The sequence below is a fragment of the Opisthocomus hoazin genome, chromosome 2 (genome assembly GCF_030867145.1).
Source record: "Opisthocomus hoazin isolate bOpiHoa1 chromosome 2, bOpiHoa1.hap1, whole genome shotgun sequence".
Classification (NCBI taxonomy): Eukaryota; Metazoa; Chordata; class Aves; order Opisthocomiformes; family Opisthocomidae; genus Opisthocomus; species Opisthocomus hoazin.
Genome location: NC_134415.1, coordinates 114190119 through 114212088, shown reverse-complemented (window position 1 = coordinate 114212088; position 21970 = coordinate 114190119).

Below are 21970 nucleotides of genomic sequence, written 5' to 3'. Positions count from 1 at the left end.
GGCACACCTGCCCCTCATTCAGCTTCACGCAGAGGCTGTGTTCTCAGGCTGTCTCAGATGCTGCCTGCAAGTCAGCAGCCTGTCCAGCTGTCCCTGGCGTTTTTTATAAGCTGACTTGGAGATGGTGAGGTTTAAGAAGTTCTTAGGCTTAGATTCTTCTATGGTTTTTTCTCTTTTTGTTATGTTGGATTAATAAATACATGGCAGAAAGTGGGGAAAGAATATGTCTATTCAGAGCCTTTGTCGTGGATGCCACAGATTCCAGTGATCTAAAGCTCTGAAGAGCAATCGAATGCTTGTCCCTCTCATGCTTGACAACAGGGGCTCTTTCTGCTCTTGCTCCAGTCCTGGTGGCCATGTCACATCAGGCTCATGGTAGCCCTCTGGGAGAAGCTTGGGTGTATCAATCACTCCATGGATCTCTATCCCAAAAGCACGGATCACATTTAAATGTTTTCATCAGCTGTTGTTGTCAACATATACATGGATTTGAAATAGGAAATTTGGAGCCTGGAAAAACTTCACACTGAGATTTGTCTTGTTATAAGTGGGTGTGTTTTTCTGATCTGTGGATTAATGATTTACTGATAACTCAGTAAAGGATAAGGGATGTCTGCACCTGGCCTATTGAAGGCTTATTTGCATTTGAAGAAGTTAGGACAGTTAATAGTCTGGGGTGAGGACACTGAAGCTGCTCCTGAACTGAGGAGGGGAGGTGAATTTGAATGAACCTTCACACAAAACCCCAACAAGGAGTACAGGGTTATAAGTTAGCCTTCTTCTTTGGCTGCAGGTTCCGTCTCGTGAATATGTATTTGGGACGGAGAGTGTGCACCAGCTCTGAGACCCTGGCCACAAGGATCAGATGTGGTGTAGATCTTGTTTGGCAGCTAGATACAAAGTGAGGCAGGGAGAGGGAAAGAGAGTGGTAGGCTGTTTGGACTTGACTGTAGAGAAAGTTTTGTTACCTTTTTGCCAGCCATATATTATAAACGTCTGCAACTGTGCTGCTTATTTTGATTTGGATAAAGAAGTATTCTGCCTTGCTTTTGGCTTAACTTGGCTTCTGCTGAGGATGATTTCAGGATGCTGGATAACATGAAAAGCTACCCAGAAAGGGTAGTATGGTATATAGGCACAGTCCAGTAACATGTAAGTCCCCAACACCTTGCTACATGATATCCAATGATGAACAGAAATTGCCACCTGTGTGTGGGACAGTATGGGAGCTGGTAGCGAGACTATATAAAAGTAGAATTTTTGGTTGGCCAGCACAAGGCAGAAAAGGTCTTGTGCACACACAGGGGGTCAAAGAGCATGCTGATCCTCCAGGTTTGGATTCCTCTCCAGGACTCATGGGGAGCACATAAAAAAAGCTGGTAATGTGTTTTAGCTTTCCACTGAGAGGTCTGCCTCTTGTATACGGATAGATATTTGATAGTTCTTGCAGGACCAAGCATATTTGATACACGTATGAATTCTTCTATTCTTATCTGACCAATTTTCTTCTGAATTCTGTGTTTGCAGGAAGGAGATAGATAAGAGTGCTGCTGATGAAACAGATTTACTTCAAGGCTAGGAATTAAATTTATGTACTGTTAATTCATGATATAGGAGTAACCTGGAGAAAGAAAGTAATAATGAGGAAATATTTCAAATTAAATGATTTTTCCTAAAGAAAGATAATAAACCTATCAAATTTTTGGAGCTTTTTACCATTTCAAACAGAAAAGGAAGATGAATGGTGAGTCATTTCAAGAGAAGATGCTCCCAGGGCACCACAGGGACTGGGGGCCAGGAGTGGTGGGGGGCTAGGAGTGGCAGGGCCTCCCTGGGCTAGAAATGAAGGAGCTTCACCATGCAGGGCCTGTCCCACCACCCCCAGCACTGATTTCTTCTAGGAAGTTTACTTCTGCCCTGAGGGAAGTCGGTGTGGAGCCCTGAGTCCTCAAAGAACATTGACTTTGTCAACAGCTAAAATGTCACTGAGAGAATGGAAACCACTCTAGAAGAATAATCCCTTGCCTTTAACAGAAAAAAATATGCTGTAAATTCAGCTACAAGCAGAGAGTGGATGCAGGGCAGTAGACAAACGTGAATCTGAGAAATATAATAGAAAGCTCTCCTGATATCTGGGGAATGTGACAGAAGTCCCAGCTTTCAAGCAAAAGTGGACAATTATTGCTTCATTACGATTTATTTCAATATCTGGTGAAAAAACGCTCACTGACTTCAAAAGATGCTGAACTGAGCTCAGTTCAATTATATATATTATAAAATATAACCCTGGCTGTTTAGCCTATAGAATTTGGAGAATGAAGTTTTTGTTTATTTTCTTATAAAAACCACCAGGTATAACATACAGAGAACTATGTTATACATAGCCTTTCCCCAGCTTGAGACGCACCATAAGGGAATGTGTGATACCTGAGGGGTAGGAAATGGTGCTACACTATAAGCATAAGAGGCAAAAATTAGAGTTCACAGCCCTGGGAAGGGTGATTAGTCTATTCCTTCTTGAATGTATTTGTTTCCTCTGTGAAATTCAGCATCTTTTCCTAAAATGTCTATATTACGGAAGAAAAAGAGAAGGGATACCATTTCTCTGAACACCTGTAGTATAAGCTATGGTTCTGCCTATGCAGCTGTTTCCCAAGCTAGCAGAAAAAAGAACACTTTGGCGCTCCAGAATGAAGAGTCTTGATAAAAAATCATGGTTTCACCTCTGACTTGCTAACCTTTGATTTTACATGTAAAAACAGAGGGAAACCTGTCACTGAAATAGTTTCATAGAATCAAGGAGATACAGACAAAATAACAATGTTTTTGGTGTGAGTTTGTGCCATGGTGTCTTCTAATCAGGAGGCACAAATTGAAATACTGCCTCTATCTGAGTCCAACCTATCTGGATTTCTCTGCTAATTTTCCGTTTTCACAGCTGATAAACTAGCACTCAGGATATTTAGGTCTGTTCAGACACTGACATTATGAAAATTTTCATGGCTTTCATGGTTCTTCTGGTCTTCTTTCTATCCTTTAAGTAAATGTGTATTGGACATACCATTCAACTTTCAAAATTTCCCTCAATTTCTTTCATATCTGGTTTTGTCATAGCGTCCTGTGTTCAGTCAGGTGGAAGTGTCTCCATCCATTGTCTACTCCAAAATGATTTGGACTAAGCAGAATTAACTGTCTATAGCTGCAATCAAGTGTTAGCATTGCCTTCTGCAATCCGTTTGTCATCTTTGTTGCCCTGGTAGAAAATCATCTTTCTGGATCATATTCAAGGTATTCAAGTGCCACAGGGATCAGGAACAGCATTACTAGTGAGGTAGAGGAGGCTGCCAGCTTCACACCAGCAGTCATAGTCCTTGTCATAGTATAGTATGTCACATCCTGGCTGTGCTGTCGGCCAGCGTATAAATGCTGGAAATAAAGAACTGTGCCTGTCCCAGACTCCTTCCTCTCTGTGCTCTATGGCTTTAGCTTGTTATGCCAACCTTTGTGGAATTCTAATTTGCTATTGTTTCCAGGAGAAACATCACTGCCTGAGCTGCAGAAGCAGGTTTCGGCTGGCAGCTCTGTGGCATACAGCAGCATGTGGGATACAGGGCGTAAGGGATGCTCAGCACTCAGCATTATAGGATTCTGTTTGTTTTCTTGACGTTAGAGAGTCTGTCTGGGTGAATGAGGCTTACCTGTGGGAGTTGCAAAGTATGTTGCCAAGCTTATTTTTGGTATTTCTTTTTAAAATCTTCTGTGCCTGTTGCCAAACATGCAAGGTTTGTTTTCAGACTCTAGCTTCTCAGGTAAAGCTGTCATGTTTATTCTGACTCACTACATCAACAAATCAATATGAGATTTTTGTTTACATTTATTACTTTTTGTGTATCTTTAAATAGCCTGGAAATATTTTTTTTCAAGGCTTTATTCATTTCCCAGGTATGAAAGAATGAGGGAGAAAGAAATCACTGTATAACTTCATCTCTGAAGATGTTTGGGCTCATGGATTGGCTATGACACAGTGGAGTACAGTTAAACCTGTGACAGATTAGGGTTTTACATCTTCCGGGATAACTAACAACCTTAGTTTTGACCATCTCTTGACATTAAAACAAAAATTTCCACTTTTCAGCATGAAAGCCGTGAGTCATCCTTGAAGTGAGTGTTGCCTGCCTAGTGCATTTGAGGAACGGTTTGGGCAGGCTGACTTGCGTTCACAGGTTCTGTAATCTGTCATCCACTTTTCAGTACTTTAACTTACAAACATTTTCACAGGCTGCCGACGGTGGCTCTCTGCTTGGATTAACCACAAGCTCATTCTGCTTCACCACAGTTTGCGCTCTCTGATGAGCCACACATTAATGTGTTTACAGACTGTGTGTGTATATCTGGCTATAGAGTTGTCAAGGCATGCGCAGCACAGAAATAACTTTTATTTTCAAATGTGTTTGGTTTTGGCTGTGATCTGGCTGGTCACTTATTCCTGGTAAATGATTTTCTTGGTGTCAGTTGGTCAGTGTTGAGGAGTGCTGTTAAATTTTGGCTCGTCATTTTCAAAAAAACACAGAAGTTAATTATGGGGGGTGTTACAGAAGCAGGTTGGAAAAGACCTTGAGAGTTCATCTAGTCCTGCCGTGTTGGCTTAAGGTAGGCAATCCAAACCAGTTAGCCTTCCTGCTGTTTCACCCAGCTCACTCCTGGAAACTTGTCCTGCTCTCTGATGTCTGAGTGGGGATGCTCAGGAACCTCTGACTCACCACAGTTTGTTGGAATAGACCTCAGTTTATTTTACTAAGGCAAGCCACAGGCAGTGGAAGCCAGACATACCCTCCTGCTCCATCTTCTTGACTAAGGCAGTGGAGAGAGGCAGAGCAGACAACTGAAGGTCGGGACTGAGCTAGGACAACTGAAGCTCTCTGCCATGGCATGTGCATTCATGTCTTTGGCTTGAGCTTGTAACTGCTGAGTTTGGGCACCTGTTTCTCAGCTGCACCAGGTCTTTCACAGCTGACCTCAGCAAAGGCTGCTCTGAAGCAAGAAACAAGCTGATCGTGCTGTCCATTAAATTAGTAGCTGCAAGTGGCCCCTGTGACTGGATAAATGATCAAATATTTCAGGGAGACTGTACTGCACCACAGGAATGCGTGTTCTTACCCGAGGCGCCAGGGCTCTGGGAAGCTTATGAAGCCACTCTGGTGTCTTTGCAATGTGCTGCAAGGTTGTCATCTCCAGAGGATGATGGACCTCACCACTGCTGGGTGCTTCCACATGCCCTTGCAGTTCTCTCCATCCTTTGTAATAGCTCCATACTGGAACAGGCTCTTCAGACCTGCTAGCCTGTTGCTGGCTGCACCTTCCCCCAGTGAAAGATGAGTGGGAGGAAAGGGTTGATGCCCATTCTGCCAGCCCATCACAGAGTGCCAACTATGGTGCACACAGTTCCTGCTCTCTGCAGCGCCCAGCCTCACACGGTGTCTGTCCCCCCGCCCAGAGATGTGGGGTGGGTGGATGGAGGGATGTGACTAACATCTTCCTCCAAGGCCAGGCAGAAGTCAATGACCATCAGTCACTGCCTTCTGATCCAAACTGGCTTTTAAATTTCCATTGCTGTAATTTCAAAGGAAGAGATTGTCCAAGTGGTCAAACAAGAGCAGTCCCAGGAATTTATTCAGGGGTTTCAGCTGATTTATTTTTGAAGTGCACTTTCTCACTTGCTTTGACAGGAGACATGCAAAGGTAATGTGCTCCTCTCTTTCTCTTTATTTTTTTTTTTTTTTCCCCAGCATGTAGAAACTTGTTATCAGTTTCATTGTGCAGATGAAAAACTGTCTTGAGCAACATCTATAAATGTCACAGGGCTGGTGTTTTTCGAGTGTTTACTGAGAACATATTATGTTTTAGTGTCTCCATCATAAATACCTTTTTGTTAATCTTTCACCCTCACTAAATCTATTACAAGCTTTAATCAACCTTTCTAAGCAGTTATAAAATGTTATCAGCAGTTGGCAGAGATTATAAGTGACAGACCCTAATGTTTTCTAATGATTGTCATTATTTAGAAGATTGTTTGTAGTTTTGCAGAAAAATAATTAGATCTATTGCATACATTTGAAGAGAGGTGGAGTGTGCCTCCTCTGATAGTCTACTCTCAAGAAATCTAATTTGTAAATAATCATTTAAAAAGCAAAAAACCCCAACGAGCCAAAGCTGAATGGAAATTCATGATATATTTCAGCAAATGGAGGCTGAAGAGAACAAGTTTTATGCTAAAAAGACAGGTTATTCCCCAGATGAGTATGAACAGTTCAAGTTTTTCACCTATTATCAACAAGATGTGAAGTCTGAATTTCGAAGAATACATCTCCCTCTTTATCAGCTCATCAACTGGATACACACACAGAAATAGGCTTCATGAAACTATTATTTTATGTTATGCAAATTATTTTCCCCTTTAAGATCAAATCAATACTCTTTCACTTACATGCCATGTTTCTGCAACTGGTGAAGTGGAAGGTGTCAAATGGGACATAAATGAAGGTGAGATTTTCTTGGTTTCCTTAAAGTTTAAAGAGTTTGGGTTTTTTTCTTTTTTTTTATTTTTTTATTCCCCACATAAGAGAAGATCTTGTAAACACTGTGTTTTGGCTGAATTTCAGATTTGATATACTCAAAACGAGAAATATTTCCCTGCATTCTCAATGGTGTGACTGTATCTTAATTTTTACAGTCCTGATTCATGGCATTGCTGAATCTGGGGAAGGTGTAGCCCTACGTTTAACACAAACGTTTAGCACAAGCGTGGTGTTTGGTCAGCCATCCCCAATCTCCTGTCTCCCATGTACCGTGAGATCACCATGATACAGTAGCTCCCCAGCTCCAGGCTCTGCTGAGTATCTGAAGCTGCAGAGGCATTTTGCTGCACTCCTGGTATGGCCCTTGGGCTTAAAGATGACCACAGACAGAACCCACTCTCGGGCAGTAGCCTCATGGCATTGCCTGCTCCCCGTCTTGTTTTCATTCCTATTATATGACCCCAGGTGCGTGTCTGTTGAGAAAAGGCACCTATGAAACAGTGAGTCAAATACTGCTGGTGAATATAGCTATGGTACTCCCAGTGGAGACTCTCCAGATACTTGTTTGTCCCCCAAAACTGAAATCCTTGCCAGCAGCAGGCAGGGAGCATTTATAGTTTAATGTTGTTTCACGCCCAGTGAATGCTCTCTGCTGACCTGCTTTCAGAGGGTATAAAAAAATCTGAGAAGGTGTTTAGATCTCATGGATGTGTATGCACAAGTAAGCGCGTGTGAGCACGCACACACACACACACATGCACAGTTCTTTAGGCTAAGTGACCAGCTGAAGTAGAAGTGTGGACCGAATCAGATTAGTGCAACTGAACGGGATCTTAGCTTTTTAATCGCAGACCTCATCCAGTCTGCTTTTAAGCCTTGATTTTGGAATGCATTCCCCAAGTATACCCTCTTCTCTGACTTCAGCTTGCCTCTTGCTGGTAGTGAGGATTAGCCATGCACTCAAGATGAACTTGGGCCTTTTTTTTTTTTTTTGCAAATGATTATTAATTTCTGTGTATTTTTTGAAAAGTTTGGTTTATTTCTTGTGGTGGGTTTCTGTTGGCCAGTGTAGATGTTGACTCTCTTTATTCCTGTCATCACCTCTTAGGCATTTCTAGAGTGTTATGCTGACCGCCTTTTTTTGTCTCTAGTGATCTCTGTTTCTGTGCATCCCAGAAACTTTCTTGTTTAATTCTTCTTACAAAATGGATGATATGTTTAAAAAAAAATTAGACTGATTTTTAGCTACTTAGTAAAAACTAAATGATGCACTTTTTCTAAGCAAACTAGGCATTTTTAGCAATTAATTTATTTTCTCAAACTCTCCATTACCCTGGAGAAAGGATGTGCATCCTTAAGATATTATAAAGTAAGCAGAAAACCCAACTTGAAAGGACTGGCAGTGTTTAAACTTAGCATTTGGAGTATATTTGCAAGAAGCAGCAGCAGTGTTTAAATGGGAAATTCCAGACTATAAATTCTTTTTCAGCTAGATTATATGCAGTAAAAGTGTTGACTTTCAATTTATACCTTTGATATGACTCATTGAATGTTCTGATTCTTAGTTTATTTGTCCTGTCTTCAGCAAAATGGATTGAATATAGGCTTATCCAACCATGATGCGTTGTCTCTGTGCCTCAGATGTTACATTGATGAAATCTTAGTGTCTGGCACTATCTAAGAGGAATATAAAAATTTGATTTGGTCTGAAGCCAGCTTTCCTCCCACTCTGGAACAATGATGGAACATCTGGGAGAATGCTGTATTCATTAACCCAAATCCTGAACACTTCGCATAATACCTGATCCTGTAAGAATCTGCTTAGTTTTCCAGCCTGTATAATTTGTGCTGGATGCAGCTAGAGCATATTCAGTCAAAAGACCTTGTCACTTTTACATTTTTGAGCTTTTATGTGACATTATGCTGTGTCATAATTGATGATAACAAGATTCCCATTTGTTATCAGATTTTAAATGCCAGTTCCATGCATGGTGCTCACAGCATTCTCTCTCCTCCAGAAATTTCTCTTTATTTGTCATTTGTATTTTCATCTGGAGACCTTAGGGTTTTATCTTGCCCACCATCTCAGCTGATGCCATATGCCAAGAGGCCTCTTAACTTTCCTGAGGATGGATCTTGGAACATCAGACTGGCGTCAGTGTGCCACCTTTATTGTTTTTCCTGTTTTCATAATCTCCTCTTCTCACAGTGGCAGATGCACACCAGCATTGTGGCTGACAGAATAGCCATTTTCCTCCTGGGGTTTGATACTGCGCTCTGGCCAGCTGCTGTGGGGTATACAAAAGGGACGCAGTTGGTACATCCCAAAGTTTGAACATCCCCTGCGATTTTGTGACCTGTGCTTGCCTAAGAAAGGGATTGTGTTTGTATCTCCTCACGACCCCAGATCTTCTGCATAGATTTGATTGTTCATGACAGTAAATAAAGCTAAAGTCCTGAACTCTTATTTAAAAATGGCTGTCCTAATGCAGAAAATAGGAGCTCAGCTGTCTGTTTTGGGAGCGGAATAAGGCAGAGGTTAGAGCAGTAACCTGTAACTTTTTTCTCTCTTTACTGTATAGATATGCTCTGTGCTTGACCTCGATCAAGTCACACGGGCTGAGATCCAGACAATACTTATGCACCTAAATCCCATTGTGGGATTTAGCCACCTGGATAGCAGAAAGGTCCAAATTCTCAAGGACCTTAAATCTTTCAGAGCACCTCATCTGCAAAATGGACATGGAAGCTCATGGTTTTCTTCAGCAGGATGTCATGAGAACAGATGCACCATGTTTGTAAAGTATAAACTGCTCATCTTTGCCAAGCCCAAACAATGAATCAAAAGGAGATAAAAGTGTGTGCTATGCAACTACCTGCCTCTTTTACTGATGTTTTAAAAATGTACTGTTCCATTGCAGGATTTGGAAGAGAGGGAAGAGTGTTTGGGACCAAAACTCAAATTCCATCTTTGCATTTTGTCAATAAAACCTACCAAAGGTTTACATAAAAATGGCTCAGAAGCACCACTTTTCAAGGCCTTGACATCAGTATGGCTGAACGAGTTAAGGCCATTAGCTGGGTCCCATCAAAATACTTAGTATCTAACATCTTCAAAGCAGTGTACAAATACTAATTAATCTTCAAAATAGCCTTACCTCCACACCCCACAGTCAACCCTGATTAAAAAGTAAATATTCCTCTTGCACATATAATCAACACTCAGAGCTTTATGCTCTAAGAGGGTAATTGACTTGTGGCTTGTTAGTGATTTTGATAAGCAATTCAGAGTGTTTCAAAGGATGCAGAGCCAGAGGGAAGGTCAGTAGCAGTACTGGGTACAAAGTGAGGAGTTCTTCCTTCCCAGACGTCAATGTATTTCTCGATTTAGCTCTCTTTCCACATTGATATGAGACGGTATTTATCGTAAGAAATACTGTGTCTGGCAAACCTGAACTACAGTGAGGAGAATGCCTGACAATCATGGTACTTTAATATACTCATTTAGGTACCTAAATTTTCCACTTGTTATTGCTCAGTGTTTTTACTGGTATGCAGAAGTGCACCACAAGTCAGGTCACTTACTTCCGTTCTTTCCTGAGAGAGGACCCATTATTGAATCCAGTGGCAAAGTGTAATACTGAAAATAAATTGATGATCAGTGCAAAATAAGGTGAAATTAAAAAATATTTGTATTAGTTCATTTCAGATGAAGCTGTGTCTCTGAAAAGTGACCCTAAAAACAGATAGATTTGAGATGCTTCATCACAATTGATTTGTTTCATGCAACTGAGACACTGCCATTTAAAACAAAAGTGCCTAGGTGACTCTGCTGGAAACTGTTCTCATCAGACCCGAATATTCATGGAGCTGCATCAGGTGAAACTACTCAGCAGTATGAAATCACTTGCTGCTGCTCAGGTGAAACTCTTGCAAGAGTACTCGCTATTTATAAATGTTTTGGTAGAATAGGGGCATACAAAATCCCATTCCAATAACCAGGTATTTACATGTGGAAACAGCTCAACAAATAAATACTAATAAATATGAATATGGGATATGGGGATATGAATGTCAGGCCTGCAGCCAGTACCAGGCTCACAGGGTCTGCATGTGGCAGAAGGGAGGTCCGTGGCAATGTGGGTCGATGCAGGGAAGGGAGGGAAACACACCTACCAACCTGCTTGCTAGTCTATGGGCTCAGCTGTATGATCAAGACATTGGAAAAAGTTGTTGGTTGTGCTTGCCCGAGATTTTACTAGACAGGCACATTGATCGCTTGACTCTTAAACCTTGTATGTATTAACACAGATCAACAGACTCATGGTCATACCTTGTCTGTCTGAGATCTGAGACTTAAAACATTCACTGTGTGATCAAGAACAGAGTCCTTTCAAGTGACTGCAGGAGGTCACTCTGTCTACTCGCTTGCAACATGTGGGTCACAGTTCTTTTCTGCTCCATGCTTTAAGGGTAAATATTTCAGGTGCTGAAGTGTATTACTGCTGGGGATTAGGGTTGTTGATATGCACAAAGTTAAAAAAAAAAGAAAGTCTGAAGGCAGGGAGTTGAAATTTGTGTAGATGAGTTGGCAGGCATGGATATCTGCATCAAGAGATGAAATGTACTTTTATATGCAGCAAGTTTAGGCAATAGCAATGGTTGCATTGTGAGCATGGTATTTGATCTTCTGAGTGCTAACCTCGGGACTTTGAATGACCATTGGAATACATGTAGGAGTATGTTTTGTACCTGCCAGCCCAATAGTGTGATGATTCTCTGGATGCACAAAGCATCACGTAAATCTCATTGACAGACCAGAGTTTTAAAGATCAAAAAGCAGTTCTAGTAATGAGTAAAATTTATAAAAAAGCCAGCAAATTGGAAGACTTGATAACGTATTAAAATATACTGTCTGAAATTTGGGTGTGATTGGTTAACAGAGTGAAAAAAAATGGATTCCCACTGTGCACAAATTGAGTTCAGTTTGCAAGATATTCCTGGTCCTGCTTTTGAATATTAAAAATTCAGTGTTTGTCGTAAAACCACTTCAGCTCAGTTCAACACACCTGGGTGCATGCCACAGCGGGATTATCTGTGATCTAATCACTAGGGAAAGTGGTCTTTTCAGGTCAGGACTGAGGTCATGGTTAGATTGTAGATAGAAAATTATGCCTCCTCTCTCTGAAGCGTGCTTATTTACAGTATCAGGTGGTGTTCACTCATGTCTCCTCATTTCATCATTGAAATGCTAATACTCATTCATCAGTGTCACTGATACTCCAGGGAGCGGGGGGGGATATGTTTTATATCCTCAAATTAGTGGTCTGGCATTGCAGTATCATTTTCAAAGGTAGACTTTCCTTAATACATTTAGGTAGCTCTATGTATGTATTTAGGTCAACAGCTTCAGTAGATATTAAGTTTTCATCCACAATAATGATATTGGGCCTTTGTATTTAGCTGTTATTAGTAAAGCCATGAAGCACATGTGTAAGGTTTTAAGCAGTTGTAAGATATAAATCCTTATCTGTGTGTTGAAATATTCAAATGTCATGAAGCTCCAGGTACCAAGGATGATCCAACAGTATGAACTCACTGCTTGTCTACTGTGCTTTCTGGTTTATATCATACCATAGCCTTATCAGCAAATAACTGACTAAAGTGCATGCATTTAACAAGGACAGCATTCTTATTAGAAATGAGATTAATATTTTGAGATGAAACAGAGTCACAGAATCACAGAATGGTAGGGGTTGGAAGGGACCTCTGTGGGTCATCTAGTCCAACCCTCCTGCCGAAGCAGGGTCACCTACAGCAGGCTGTAGAGGACCTTGTACAGGTGGGTCTTGAATATCTCCAGAGAAGGAGACTCCACCACCTCCCTGGGCAGCCTGTTCCAGTGCTCCGTCACCCTCAGAGGGAAGAAGTTCTTCCTCATGTTCAGATGGAACTTCCTGTGCTTCAGTTTGTGCCCATTGCCCCTTGTCCTGTCGCTGGGCACTACTGAAAAGAGCTTGGCCCCATCCTCCTGACACCCACCCTTCAGATATTTATAAGCATATATTAGGTCCCCTCGCAGCCTTCTCTTCTTCAGGCTGAACAAGCCCAGCTCCCTCAGCCTCTCCTCGTAGGAGAGATGCTCCAGTCCCCTCATCATCCTCGTAGCCCTGCGCTGGACTCTCTCCTGTAGCTCCTCATCTTTCTTGAACTGGGGAGCCCAGAACTGGACACAGTACTCCAGATGAGGCCTCACCAGGACAGTGTAGAGCGGAAGGAGAACCTGCCTCGACCTGTTGGCCACACTCCTCCTAATGCACCCCAGGATGCCATTAGCCTTCTTGGCAGCCAGGGCACACTGCTGGCTCATGGTCAACCTGTCCTCCACCAGGGCACCCAGGTCCCTCTCTGCAGAGCTGCTCTCCAGCAGGTCCACCCCAAGCCTGTACTGATGCATGGGGTTGTTCCTCCCCAGGTGCAGGACCCTGCATTTGGCTTTGCTGAACCTCATCAGGTTCCTCTCTGCCCAACTTTCCAGCCTGTCCAGGTCATGCTGAATGGCAGCACAGCCTTCCGGTGTGTCTACCACACCTCCCAGTTTGGTGCCATCAGCAAACTTGCTGAGGGTACATTCTAACTCTTCATCCAGGTCGTTGATGAAGAAGTTAAACAAGGCTGGGCCCGGTACAGACCCCTGAGGGACACCACTAGTTACCAGCCTCCAACTAGACTCAGCGCCGCTGACGACAACCCTCTGAGTTCCGCCATTCAGCCAGTTCTCAATCCACTTCACCGACCACTCATCCAGCCCACACTTCCTCAGCTTCCCTAGGAGGATATCATTGGAGACTGTGTCGAAAGCCTTGCTGAAGTCAAGGTAGACAACATCCACGGCTCTCCCTTCATCTACCCAGCCAGTCATGTCATTGTAGAAAGCTATCAGATTAGTCAGGCATGATTTCCCTTTGGTGAATCCATGCTGACTACTCCTGATAATCTTTTCCTCCACTTGCTTGTTGATGACCTCCAGGATAAGCTGCTCCATCACCTTTTCCAGGATGGAAGTGAGGCTGACCGGCCTGTAGTTCCCTGGGTCCTCCTTCTTGCCCTTTTTGAAGATTGGAGTGACATTGCCCTTTCTCCGGTCCTCGGGCACCTCTCCTGTCCTCCAGGACCTCTCAAAGATGATGGAGAGTGGCTCAGCAATGACATCCGCCAGCTCCCTCAGCACTCGTGGGTGCATTCCATTGGGGCCCATGGATTTGTGGGTGTCCAGATCACTTAAGCGATCCCTCACACAATCCTCCTCGACCAAGGGAAAGTCGTCCTCTTTGTAGCCTTCTTCTCTTACCACCGGGGCCTGGGGTTCCCGAGGGCCAGTCTTAGCACTGAAGACTGAAGCAAAGAAGGCATTCAGTAGCTCTGCCTTCTCTGCATCCTCCGTCACCAGGACACCCGCCTCATTCAGCAGCGGCCCCACATTGTCCCTAGCCTTCCTTTTACTAGTGATGTAGTTGAAGAAGCCCTTCTTGTTGTTTTTGACATCCCTTGCCAGCTTCAATTCCAGGTGGGCTTTGGCCTTCCTCATCGCATCCCTGCACGCTCTGACCACGTTCCTGTACTCTTCCCAAGTGGCCTGCCCCTCTTTCCACATTCCATGGACCTTTCTCTTCCACCTGATCTCCGCTAGAAGCTCCTTGTTTAACCATGCAGGTCTCCTGCCTCCTTTGCTCGATTTCTTTCTCAGGGGGATGCACCGCTCCTGAGCATGGAGGAAGTGACGTTTAAAGAGCGACCAGCACTCTTGGACTTCAAGAGCCCTGGCCCACGGGATTCCTCCCAGTAGCTCCTTGAAGAGGCCAAATTTAACCCTCCTGAGGTCCAAGGTTTTGATCCTGCTTATCGCCCTGCTTCCTCCACGCAGGATCCTGAACTCGACCATTTCATGGTCACTGCAGCAGAGTCTACCTCTGACCTTCACATCCTCCACCAGTCCCTCCTTGTTTGTTAGTACAAGGTCCAGCAGAGCGCCTTTCCTTGTTGGTACCTCCACCACTTGCATCAGAAAGTTATCATCGATGCTCTGTAGGAACCTCCTGGATTGCACCTGCCTAGCTGTATGGTCTTCCCAGCTGATATCAGGGTGGTTGAAGTCCCCCACGAGAACCAGGGCCTGTGACCGTGAGGCTGCTTGCAGCTGCCTGTAGAAGGCCTCATTATCTTCCACCTCCTGGTCAGGTGGCCTGTAGTACACACCCACCGTAATGTCACCCTTATGAGCCTGTCCCTTAATTCTAACCCACAGGCTCTCAACTCGTTCCTCATTTGCCCCCAGGCCAAGCTCAATGCATTCCAGTTGCTCCCTCACATATAGAGCAACTCCACCACCTCTCCTTGTTGGCCTGTCTTTCCTAAACAGTCTGTAGCCATCTATGACAGCATGCCAGTCATGCGAGTTGTCCCACCACGTTTCTGTGATGGCGACCAAGTCGTAGCCGTCCTGCTGTATAATGGCTTCCAGCTCCTCCTGTTTATTGCCAGTGCTACGTGCATTGGTATAGACACACTTGAGCTGGGCTGTCAATCTCACCCCTGACCCTGGCACACCAAGCCTGGGCTCATCCCTAGTGAGCTGGGCGATGTCCCCTTCCCCCTTCAAACCTAGTTCAGAGCCCTCTCAATGAGCCCCGCCAGCTCCTGGCCAAGAATTTTTTTCCCCCTTTGAGATAGCTGCGATCCACCTGTCGCCAGCAGGCCCGGTGCTGTGTACACCTCCCCATGATCAAAGAAGCCAAAATTTGACTGATGGCACCAGTCCCTGAGCCACCTGTTAACCAGGAAAATTGGAAACAAGGTGAAACACAGCTGAAGGCAATAGCTGTAAAATCTTTTGATCCTTGCTATAATTTTCCTAGATCTGCTTTGGTATAGTCTCTGTCTCTCCCAGCTCCTCCTACTCCTCCAGACTATTCTATCAAAAGTAGGGTTAGTTATGCTCAGCTCTTGGGAAGTCCCATAGCATCATCTTGGTGATTCTCACCTCAGGATTTAAAATCCTCTGCAAACGCTAGAGCCAAAATGGATGCGATATGGAGACAGAAGGAGATCAAAACAGATTTTAGTGGTTTTCTTCCATTGGCCTGCTCATCTGTATGTGGAAAGTAACAGGTTTTCATTGTTCTTTTCAAGATCTTGAGACACGGTGCACAGTCAAATTATGTTAGATTCCAAGCTGTCGTATGAGATTAATCACTAGCAACTGGCTGGATGGCAGGGCCCAATGAGTTGTAATGAATGGCATTACATCCAGTTGGCGACCAGTCGCAAGTTGTGTTCCCCAGTGCTCAGTACTGGGGCCAGTTCTGTTCAATGTCTTTATCAATGATCTGGATGTGGGGATTGAGTTCACCCTCAGTAGGTTTACAGATGACACCAAGTTGGGTGGGAGTGTTGATCTGCTTGAGGGTAGGAAGGCTCTGCAGAGGGATCTGGACAGACTGGATCAATGAGCCGAGGCCAACTGTATGAGGTTCAAGAAGACCCAGAGCCGGGACATGCACTTGGGTCACCACAACCCCATGCAGGTCTACAGGCTTGGGGAAGAGTGATTGGAAAGCTGCCTGTCAGAAAAGGACCTTGGGGTTTTTGGTCGACAGCCAGCTGAACAGGAGCCAGCAGTGTGCCCAGGTGGCCAAGCAGGCCAACCGCATCCTGGCTTGTATCAGGAATAGTGTGGCCAGCAGGAGCAGGGAGGGAAAGGTGATGGAGCAGATTATCCTGGAGGCCATCATGAAACAAGTGGAAGAAAAGAAGGTTATCAGGAGTAGTCAGCATGGATTCACCAAAGGGAAATCATGCCTGACTAATCTGATAGCTTTCTACGATGACATGACTGGCTGGGTAGATGAAGGGAGAGCCGTGGATGTTGTCTACCTTGACTTCAGCAAGGCTTTCGACACAGTCTCCCATGATATCCTCCTAGGGAAGCTGAGGAAGTGTGGGCTGGATGAGTGGTTGGTGAAGTGGATAGAGAACTGGCTGAATGGCAGAACTCAGAGGGTTGTCATCAGCGGCGCTGAGTCTAGTTGGAGGCTGGTGACAAGTGGTGTCCCTCAGGGGTCTGTACCGGGCCCAGCCTTGTTTAACTTCTTCATCAACGACCTGGATGAAGAGTTAGAATGTACCCTCAGCAAGTTTGCTGACGACACCAAACTGGGAGGTGTGGTAGGCACACCGGAAGGCTGTGCTGCCATTCAGCATGACCTGGATAGGCTGGAAAGCTGGGCAGAGAGGAACCTGATGAGGTTCAACAAGGGCAAGTGCAGGGTCCTGCACCTGGGGAGGAACAACGTCATGCACCAGTACAGGCTTGGGGTGGACCTGCTGGAGAGCAGCTCTGCGGAGAGGGACCTGGGTGTCCTGGTGGACGACAGGTTAACCATGAGCCAGCAGTGTGCCCTGGCTGCCAAGAAAGCCAAAGGGATCCTGGGGTGCATCAAGAAGAGTGTGGCTAGCAGGAGGAGGGAGGTTCTCCTTCCCCTCTGCACCGCCCTGGTGAGGCCTCATCTGGAGTACTGTGTCCAGTTCTGGGCTCCCCAGTTCAAGAAAGATGAAGAGCTACTGGAGAGAGTCCAGCGGAGGGCTACAAGGATGGTGAGGGGACTGGAGCTTCTCCCCTACGAGGAGAGGTTGAGGGAACTGGGCTTGTTCAGCCTGAAGAAGAGAAGGCTGCGAGGGGACCTTATAAATGCCTACAAATATCTGAAGGATGGGTGTCAGGAGGATGGGGCCAAGCTCTTTTCAGTGGTGCCCAGTGACAGGACAAGGGGCAATGGGCACAAACTGAGGCACAGGAAGTTCCGTCTGAACATGAGGAAGAACTTCTTCCCTCTGAGGGTGACGGAGCACTGGAACAGGCTGCCCAGGGATGTTGTGGAGTCTCCTTCTCTGGAGATATTCAAGACCCGCCTGGACGGGGTCCTGTGCAGCCTGCTGTAGGTGACCCTGCTTCGGCAGGGGGGTTGGACTAGGTGACCCACAGAGGTCCCTTCCAACCCCTACTATTCTGTGATTTTGTGATTCTGTGAGATCATGCCCCTGTACTCAGCACTGGTGAGGTCGCACCTTGAGTACTGTGTTCAGTTTTGGGCCCCTCACTACAAGAAGGACATTGAGGTGCTGGAATATGTCCAAAGCAGGGCAATGAATGACGGGCTGATGACAGGTCTAGAGAACAAGTGTTATGAGGAATGACTGAGGGAACTGGCATTGTTTAGCCTGGAGAAAAGAAGGCTGAGGGGGGACAATATTGCTCTCTACAACTACCTGAAAGCAGGTTGTGATGAGGTGGGTTTCAGTCTCCTCTCTGAAGCAACAAGTGATGGGACAAGAAGAAATGGCCTCAAGTTGCTCTGGGGGAGGTTTATATTGGATATTAGGAAAAGTTTCTTCACTGAAAGGGTTGTCAAGCATTGGAACAGGCTGCCCAGGGAGGTGGTTGATTCACCATTCCTGGAGGGATGTAAAAGACATATAGATGTGGCACTTAGGGACATGGTTTAGTGGTGGACTTGGCAGTGTTAGGTTTTAAGGTTTGACTCAATGATCTTAAAGGTCTTTTCCAAACTAAATGATTTTATGATTCTAACCACATATGTAGAGGGACAGGTCTCAAAAAGCGGGTAGTTCCTGGCAAAATGGAAACTGGATGTATAGATGTCAAAAGTTATCAAAACTGTGCTGTTATAGTTTGGCTGTGGCTGGCAACAAAAGCGCCACACGGCCGCCCCTCCCCCTGCCTGGGTGCGGAGGAGAATGGAAAGAAACAGCCAGAAACTGGTAGGTCAGGATAAGGGCAGTTTAACAGAACAGCAAACAAAGGGAACAGTAACAACGATACAGATAAGGAGAAAACACAACACAAACCGCACAACCCAGAGAGTCTCTCTCCCGGACCGGACCGGCGCCGCACGCTCCCGAGCCACAAGTGAGTTCCCGACGCCCAGGTCCCCCCCCACCTGAGCCCAAGCATGGTGGCACATGGTATGGAATACTCTGCTCTGTTTGGCCAGGTGGGGGTCAGCCCCCACCCCCTGGCTGTGCCCCTTCCTGGATTCTGGTGAAAATTAACCCTGTTCTGGCAGAACCCAGGACATTATCCACCCCTTATTCCACACCATCTACGCCATGCCCAAGTCCCCCATTGTCCAGTTGATCACCACCACTTCTCCTGTCTCCAGATATCATTCCCTTAGTCTATGGATCATCACTCTAAAGTGTCCGTTGGGTTCGTTTAATCCATGACTTCGGGCTCCATCTGTCGTAATGGTCTTCCGTGGCAGGAGAGGTATGTGTGGTGATGGGCGGTCACTTGCTGCATCTGGAGCTCATGGCTGATGTATCTGGTGCGGCCCGTGCCCACAGTCTGCAGGAGATGTTGGTCTTGATGAAGTTGCTGGCTGCCAGTTGTTGAAAACCAGGCCCAGTTCCATCATTGCTGTGCTCTGCTAGGTTTTCATCAAAAAGTCCATCCTTCTTTAATCTGGATGATTCTTACTATGATACTACTGGTATAACATATAACAATTATAACAGTGATAACAGAGAGTGACAGGGTTATTTAACAATTAACTTTATACAATTTATTTATGGACTATTCTCACCCAAAATCAAATCCCCATGAGGTACACATCAGAATTCCCCATCCTTTCGCATTACCCACCAGGTACACCCAGGTCCTTGAGCAAAAGCAATCCCGCGGATGGGCTTGCCTTTGCCTGAGGCAGGACTAACCCAAACTGTCTTCCCTAACATGTTCCGCATGTGCACTACAGGGACTTTATCCCCTTCTACAGGACGCTGAGGTTTTGACTGGGCAGGACCAGCCCAGTTGGTGGATCCTCTGGTATTAACCAACCAGGTGGCCTTTGCTAAATGAATATCCCAGTTTTTGAAAGTCCCACTCCCATTTGCTCTCAAAGTCGTTTTTAGCAGCCCATTGTACCGTTTGATCTTTCCAGAGGCTGGTGCATGGTAGGGGATGTGATACACCCACTTGATACCATGTTCTTTGGGCCAGGTGTCTATGAGGCTGTTACGAAAGTGGGTCCTGTTGTCCGACTCATTTCTTTCGGGAGTGCCATGTCGCCACAGGACTTGTTTTTGCAGGCCCAGAATGGTATTCCGGGCAGTGGCATGGGGCACAGGGTAGGTTTCCAGCCATCCGTTGGTGGCCTCCACCATTGTGAGCACATAACGCTTGCCTTGGTGGGTTTGTGGCAGTGTGATGTAGTCAATCTGCCAAGCCTCCCCATATTTATATTTTAGCCATCGTCCTCCATACCACGGGGGCTTTACCCGCTTGGCTTGCTTGATTGCAGCGCATGTTTCACATTCATGGATAACCTGTGCGATGGTGTCCATGGTCAAGTCCACCCCTCGGTCACGAGCCCATCTGTATGTTGCGTCTCTTCCTTGGTGGCCCGAGGTGTCATGGGCCCACTGAGCTATAAAGAGTTCACCCTTATGTTGCCAGTCCAGATCCACCTGAGCCACTTCAATCTTGGCAGCCTGATCTACCTGCTAGTTGTTTTGATGTTCCTCAGTGGCCCGACTCTTAGGGACGTGGGCGTCCATGTGACGGACTTTTACAACCAGCTGCTCCAGATGGACAGTAATATCTTGCCACAATGGGGCAGCCCAGATAGGTTTGCCTCTGCGCTGCCAGTTGTTCTTCTTCCATTGCTGCAGCCACCCCCACAAGGCATTCGCCACCATCCAGGAGTCAGTGTAAAGATAGAGCACTGGCCACTTCTCTCCACTGGCAATGTCTAAAGCCAGCTGGATGGCTTTCCCCTCTGCAGACTGGCTTGACTCAGCTTCTCCCTCGGCAGTTTCCACGACTTGTCGTGTAGGGCTCCATACAGCAGCCTTCCACCTCCACTGCTTCCCCACAATGCGACAGGACCCATCCGTGAACAGGGCATACTCTTTCTTATCTTCTGGCAGCTTTTTATACAGTGGGGCCTCTTCAGCACGTGTCACCTCCTCCTCTGGTGATGCTCCTAAATCTTTGCCTTCTGGCCAGTCCATGATTACCTCCAAAGTTCCCGGGCGACTGGGGTTTCCCATTCGGGTGCACTGTGTGATCAGCGCAACCCACTTACTCCACGTAGCATCGGTGGCATGATGAGTAGAGGGGACCCTCTCTTTGAACATCCAGCCCAGGACCGGCAATTGTGGTGCTAGGAGGAGCAGTGCTTCAGTGCTGACCACTTCTGAAGTAGCTCGAACGCCTTCATATGCTGCCAGAATCTCTTTTTCAGTGGGACTACGGCAGGCCTCAGATCCTTTGTAGACCCGGCTCCAAAACCCCAGGGGTCGACCTCGAGTCTCCCCTGGTGCTTTCTGCCAGAGACTCCAGGTTGGGCCATTCTCCCCGGCTGCGGTGTACAGTACGTTTTTAACATCTTGCCCTGACCGGACTGGACCAAGGGCTACGGCATGAACTATCTCCCATTTAATCTGTTCAAATACCTGTCGTTGCTCAGGGCCCCATTCAAAATAATTCTTCTTCTAGGTCACGTGGTACAGAGGACTTACAATCTGGCTGTAATTTGGGATTTGCATCCTCCAAAAACCCACAACACCCAGGAAGACCTGTGGTTCCTTTTTGCTGGTTGGTGGGGACATAGCTGCTATTTTGTTGATGACATCCATTGGGATTTGATGGCACCCATCCTGCCATTTTATCCCCAAAAACTGGATCTCTTGTACAGGTCCCTTGACTTTACTTCGCTTAATGGCGAAACCGGCTTTCAGGAGGATCTGAACTATTTTCTCCCCTTTCTCAAAAACTTCCTCCGCTGTGTCACCCCATACAATGATGTCATCGATATATTGCAGATGTTCTGGAGCCTCACCCTTTTCCAGTGCAGTGTGGATTAGTCCATGGCAAAAGGTGGGACTGTGTTTCCACCCCTGGGGCAGTCAATTCCAGGGGTATTGGATGTCCCTCCAGGTGAAAGCAAACTGTGGCCTGAACTCTGCTGCCAAAGGGATGGAGAAAAATGCATTAACAATGTCAATTGTTGCATACCACTTGGCTGCCTTTGACTCCAGCTGATACTGAAGTTCTAGCATGTCTGGCAAGGCAGCACTCAGCGGTGGTGTGATTTCATTCAGGCCACGGTAGTCTATTGTCAGTCTCCACTCTCCAGTAGATTTTCTCTCTGGCCATAGGGGACTATTAAAGGGTGAGCGAGTTTTGCTGATCACTCCTTGATTCTCCAGCTGGCGGATCAGCTGATGAATGGGGAAAGGGAGTCTCGGTTAGTGCGATATTGTCGCTGGTGCACCGTTGTGGTTGCAATTGGCACCTGTTGTTCTTCAACCCT